Source organism: Microtus ochrogaster, unplaced genomic scaffold, assembly GCF_000317375.1.
Source record: "Microtus ochrogaster isolate Prairie Vole_2 unplaced genomic scaffold, MicOch1.0 UNK36, whole genome shotgun sequence".
Lineage (NCBI taxonomy): Eukaryota > Metazoa > Chordata > Mammalia > Rodentia > Cricetidae > Microtus > Microtus ochrogaster.
This window is the reverse complement of record NW_004949134.1, coordinates 2,546,882-2,553,746: the sequence shown is the minus strand read 5'-3', so window position 1 is coordinate 2,553,746 and position 6,865 is coordinate 2,546,882.

Below are 6,865 nucleotides of genomic sequence, written 5' to 3'. Positions count from 1 at the left end.
TCTCCTCTCCTCTCCTCTCCTCTCCTCTCCTCTTCTCTTCTCGTCTTTCATCTTCTCTTCTCTCTCTCCTCCTATTTATTCTCGCTACCAACCAACCTCACTTACCCTCTTGCCTAGCCATTTACTTTTCTGTTCTTTATTAGAACAATCGGGTGTCTTAGTCAAAGTAAAACAGCAGCACATCTTTTCATAGTAAACAATTGTAGCATAAGCAAATGTAACATATCTTTACTTCATTAAGCTAATGTAACAGAATCATATGTAACACACCTTCACACTGTTAAAGCAATATTCTACAACATAAGCAAATATAATACATCTTTAAATAGTTAAAGTAATATTCTACAACACACAAGTGGTCAGTGGCAGGGCTGAGAGAAGACTTCTGCAATAAATTCATCTCTAGCCTATACTTTGTCTCTCATACTGTCCTGATGAAGATCTTTCAATACATTCTTATTCCCATCACTATACATTTCTATTAGAATAAATTGTATTACAGTATTTTTCTCCCTGTATCTTCAATATTGTCTCCCACTGTTTATGCTGAAATTGTCCTGTAGATAACTTTTTTATGTCATTTTTTCCTGGAGGCTGAATTGCTTCTCTCTTCCTAGAGGAACAGCTCTCAGTTTCTTAGTTCTTCCTGATGTTGAGGTCTCTATATTTCTCTAAGTCTTGTCATTCACTATGTCCCCTTTACCACATATGAGCCTCTTCTGCATAATCACTCACTTTAGACAGTGAAATTTATAGCCTCTTCAAACCTCTAGATGTTTTCAGATCTAACTTGGGACAGACTCTCCTGTTTCTCAGTTTGTTATCATAAAGTCAGAGCAGAAGTTTTAGAAACTGCCTGATATCTGAGGTCACATTTAATGATATTTACTAATTAAGCATGCAATGTTCTTTCCAAGAAGAAAAATACCAATTCATTATCTAATACCAAATGGTCAGCCCACAAAACATACATACAAATAACATAATGGTAACTCAACAGATTATATAGAATATATGTGTGGACATGTATGTATGCAAGAGCAATTAATAAATAAAAAGAAGTCATGAATTTGAAAGTGAGCTAGGAGGGGTATATGAGAGTGTTTAGAAGGAGGAAAGGGAAGTAAGAAACATTATAATTATGTTCTCAGAAATAAATAGAAAAAAAGGAAAAAATATCCCAAGAGTATTCAATGAGGAAAGATCATGGGACCATGGTGTAAGCAAAAACATCTACTGAGGTTGAGTCTTAAAAGCCCAGGAGATTTTCTAAGGGATAACATTTCTTTGGAAGAGGAGGGTTGGCTAGATCAAGAGACAGAACATCAGTTGACCTTACATACTGTTCTTGTAGAGGACTAAAGTTCAGTTTCCAAATACCCATGTAAGGTGGCATGAGCTACCTATAAATCTAGCTCCAGGGATCCATGAAATTTTTGCTCTCCATGAGGACACACATATATAGCATTCACACACACACACACAGAGACAGAGACAGAGAGAGACAGACAGAGACAGAGAGAGTGAGAAACATATACACAGACTTAGATATGCACATGTACATACAATTAACTATAAATCTTAAAAAGGGTTATACGGTAATAAAATAAATAACTCAATAATGTTTCAGTGATCTTTGTCTCTCTGTAAACCCCTGAAGATAATTTTGCTTTTATGTAATAACAGAAATATTCTTGATGAAAACTGAATAAAATAATTCACCTTTTGGCACATTTCTCCTGAACCTGTTTTTCCTAAATATGATAATCAATGACTTGTTTTATTTTAAAATTTTATTCCAGAATCTTTCCATAAATGTACCATAAAAGATCATTGTAAATGTTTTGGTTTGTTGTTTTCATTTTTCTATCACCTAAGCTGGACTGGAATTCACTCTATATAATATTAGATGCCCTTGAACTCAGTGTATATTATGCTTTCTCTTCCTATTATCAATGTATAAAATGAGTGCAGAATCTTTATGATAGTATAGACAGACTGGAATCTTTGTGTGTGTGTGTGTGTGTGTGTTTGTGTTTAATTTAACCATCCTTTTCTCAATGGTAATATATATTATTTTTCATATTTTACTATAATTTCTAGAACTGTTATAAAAATCTTCGAACAGGAATGCCTGGGCAAATATGAATTTTTATAGGAAGAGGAAAATAAGATGCAAATTCTATTAAAAGAAAGGAATTTCATGATTATATTTATTAATGTATCTGATTTTTTTCCAATATAGTGTTATTAATTGAGCAGTGTGAATTCATATTTCTATGTTAATTTTTGCAAATAATTTATATACCTACAGCCTTTTTTGTTTTGTCAACTTTTTAAATTTTGTGCAAACTTTAGGGTGCAAACTCATTGTCTTGCTGCTATATTAATTTCTCTATTTTGTAAGCATCCTAAGAATAACATTAATTTATTCTTTCACCCATAAAAAGTGGAACTTATGTAGGAGTCTCTTAAATACCACAATTTCTCTGGGCATGCTTTAAGATGGTGAGGTTTTTTTTTAATTTGAAAACTAAAGGAACTGGTTTTTACAGGATACATAACCTTGGCTACTTTGGTTTATCAGGAAGTACTGGAGTAAGAGATATTTGATGAATCTATGAGAAAAGAGCAACAAGTCCAGAGAGCAGAGGAAGTATTAAAGTCAGTATGAGTCATTTGTTTATGAAATATCAATTATCTGCTATAGAAGTCCAAGGTAACTTTTTCTTATCAGTAACAAGGCATTACTGCATTCATTTGTCTTTTCCTTTGTGAAAAATAAAAAACAATTTTTGTCATTCTATCAATTCTCCTTTGTTTCTAATTGTGTATATGATTGATTTTCTTTTTAGTAAATGTTTCATGTTAACTCAGGATAAAATGAAACTTAACTCTGCAGTTTAGGTTGTCCTTGAACAAATGATAATCCTCCTACTTTTAATTTCCAAAACTGGCTGCAACAGTTTTAAAGTTTTATTTATTTTATGTGTATATATGTTTGGCCCAACTCTATATGTGTGTGTGTGCCATATATATGTGTGATACCTAAAGAAGTTATAAGAGGGCTTCCAATCTCTTGGAACTGTTGTTATGGATGACTGTGAACCACCACATGGGACTAGGAATTGAACCTGGGTCCTCTGCAAGAGCAACAAATGTTCTTAATTGCTAAACCATCTTTTCAATTCCATGAAAAATTTTTACAGTAATGCAAAGTATCATCATTTTATTTGCTTCATACCAATAGCATTTTAGGTTATCAGTATTTTTTAATTTTAGTTATCCTCATCAATATATATCATGCTCAGACTAACATACACTTTTTAAAAATGTTTCTACCCTAGTAGAAACATTTCTATACTAGTAGCAGCTAGTATTGTTCTCTTTTTCTTTTTTTCCAGACATGGTTTCTCTGTGTAACAGTGCTGGAACTCACTCTGTAGACCAGGCTAACCTTAAACTCACAGAGATACACCTACCTCTGCTTCCCAAGTGCTGGGATTAAAAGCTTGCATCACCATCAGCAAAAGCTAGTATTTAATATATTATATAGCTACAGTAACTAAACAATTATGCAATACAATAATGATTGAATGTGATATCTTTTAGTTATTATTGTGGTTTTAAACTGAAAACTCCCTAGTATCCTTAAATAAATTCTGAGGGTCTCCTGGGACCATTTAATTTTCTTTATTTTTGAAGTGTCAATCCAGAATTTTTGACAGTTTTACCCACAGCCCTGTGAAATGAAACAAAACAAAAAACAAAACAAAAAAAAGAGAACAGGAGCCAAGGCCTTAATATGCAAGGGTCCGGTGAGCATGCCATGTGAGACATTTGAGAAATTAATGCTTATTCAAAGCATGATGCTAAATACACTTACCCACACTAGGTTTCAAAAAGTAAAACAACAACAATAAGCAACCATAAACAAAATAAACCTGATGCTTATTGTTCAGAAGCAGTCCAACAGGAAGCAATCTTTATTCCACTCTAATCATAGAGATTCCATACTAATTTTGTTTCTGTGTATTTCTGTTTTAATCAGACATGTCAGGTGGCATGGAGGGAAACTGCCCCCTCTTTTGGGAATAATACATGAGGGTGAGTCAGAGTGAAGGGAGGGCAGTCCTAGCTGACCTGCTCAGCTTCTCAGCTCCACTTTTTACTATTCCGTTTATATTTTCACATTGTTGAGATAATGTATTCCAGATATACACCCTTTTCAACATATATGTCATTTATATCTTTGCTAAACTTCTCATTGAATTAAACCAAAACTTCTCACAAGTTCACCAAGTATTCTACAACATAGTAGAATCTCAAACTCTATTTGTTTATTTACTTATTGATTTATTGAGACAGAATCTTATGAACTTGCCCAACAAAGATTTTAACCTGTGATTCTCAAGTCTCAGATTCTACAGAAGGTAGCTGCAATCATAGGCCCACACCAATAGGATAGAATTTATTTTTTTTACATGTTTTGTTTGAGGATTTTGTTAAGAGGATTGCTTAATTGTTCTTACTGGGATGAAGCCCGCTTGACCATGGTGGACGATGTTTCTAATGTGTTCTTGTATTCATTTGCCACTATTTTACCGAGTATTTTTGCATCAATGTTCATGAGTGAAATTGGTCTGTAATTCTCTTTCTTAATAATGTCTTTATGTGGTATGGGTACCAGAGTAATTGTAGTCTCATAAAAATAGTTTGGTAATGTTCCTTCTGCTTTTATTTTGTGGACCAATTTGAGGAATGTTGGTATTAGTTCTTCTTTGAAAATATTTTAGAATTCTGAGCTGATATCATCTGGTCATGGGACTTTTTTGGTTGGGAAACTTTGGATGATTTTTCTCTTTCTTTAGCAATTATAGATCTATTTAATTCGCTTACCTGGTCTTGATTTAATTTTGGTAAGTGATATTTATCCAGAAAGTTGTCCATTTCCTTTAAGTTTTTCAATTTTGTGGAGTACAGGTTTTCCAAATTTGACCTAATGATTCTCTGGATTTCCTCTATGTCTTTAGTTATGTCTTCCTTTTCATTTCTGACTTTGTTAATTAGCATATTCTCTCTCTGACTTTTGGTTAGTTTGGATAAAGGTTTGTCTATTTTGTTGGTTTTCTTGAAGAACCAAGTCGTTGTCTTGAATTTTGTATTGTTTTCTTTGTTACTATTTTTTTTATTTCTGCTCTCAATTTGATTATTGCTTGTTGTCTAGTTCTCCTTGGTGAGTTTGTTTCTTTTTGTTCTAAAGTTTTTAAATGTTCTCTTAATTCACTAGTGTTGGATTTTTCCAGCTTCTTTATGTATACATTTAGTGCTATGAACTTGCCTCTTAACACTACTTTCATTGTGTCTCATAAATTTGGATATGTTGTGTAGTCATTGTCATTGAATCTTAGGAAGTCCTTAATTTCTTATTTTATTTCTTCCTTGACCCATTTATGCTTCAAGTGATCATTGTTTAATTTCCATGTGTTTCTGGGCTTTCTGGAATTAGTGATCCTGAGGAATTCTAATTTTAAGCCATGATGATCTGATAAGATACATGGGGTTATTCCCCTTTTTTTTGGATCTGTTGAGGTTTGTTTTGTTAGCTAGTATGTGCTCAAGTTTTTGAGAAGTTTCCATGAGGTATATTATTTTATGTTTGGATGGAATGTTCTTTTGATGTCTGTTAAGTCCATTTGAGTCATAACATCTGTTAGTTCCCTTATTTCTCTGTTAACTATTTTTGTCTGACAGACCTATCCAGTGGTAAGAATGGACCGTTAAAGTCTCCCATTATTAGTGTGTGATATAATCTTTAGAAGTGTTTCTTTTATATATGATGGTGCCCTTGTATTTGGGGCATAGATGTTAAGTATTGAGATTTCCTCTTGAGGGATTTTTCCTTTGACTAATATGAAATGTCCTTCTTTGCCTCTTTTGATTGACTTTACTCTGAAATATATTTTGTTAGATATTAGGATAGCTAAACCAGACTTTTTCATAGCTTTACTTGATTGGAAAATTTTTTCCTAACCCTTTACTCTGAGGCAATGTCTATCTTTGTGCTTGAGGTTTGCAGCAGGATGGATTCTATTTTCTATTTTTTTTTTTTCGAGACAGGGTTTCTCTGTAGCTTTTGGTTCCTGTCCTGGAACTAACTCTTTAGACCAGGCTGGCCTTGAACTCACAGAAATCCACCTGCCTCTGCCTCCTGAGTGCTGGGATTAAAGACGTGTGCCACTACCGCCTGGCTAGGATTCTATTTTCATATACAATCTACTAGCCGGTCTTTTATAAGTGGGTTGAGTCCATTTTTTCTTTTTTTGGTTTTTCGAGACAGGGTTTCTCTGTGGCTTTGGAGCCTGTCCTGGAACTAGCTCTGTAGACCAGGCTGGTCTCGAACTCACAGAGATCCGCCTGCCTCTGCCTCCCGAGTGCTGGGATTAAAGGCGTGCGCCACCACTGCCCGGCTCGAGTCCATTTATTTTAAGGAATATTAATGACCAGTGATTGCTATCTCCTGGTAATTTCATTTTCCTTGTTGGTGATTTTATTTTGTGTGTTTTCCCCTTCATTATGATTTGTGAGATTATCAATTGTCTGTGTTTTTGTTGATATAGCCAACTTCCTTGAGTTGGAATTTTCCTTTCAGTAATTTGTGTAGAGCTGGGTTTGTGGCTAGGTATCATTTAAATATGGTTTTGTCATGGAATATCTTGTTTTGGCCTTCTATGGTGGGTATAGTAGTCTGGGCTGGCATTCATAGTCTCTTAGTGCCTGCAGTACATCTGTCCAGGACCTTCTGGCTTTAATTGCTTCCATTGAGAATTCAGGTGTAATTCTGATAGGTCTGCCTTTATATGTT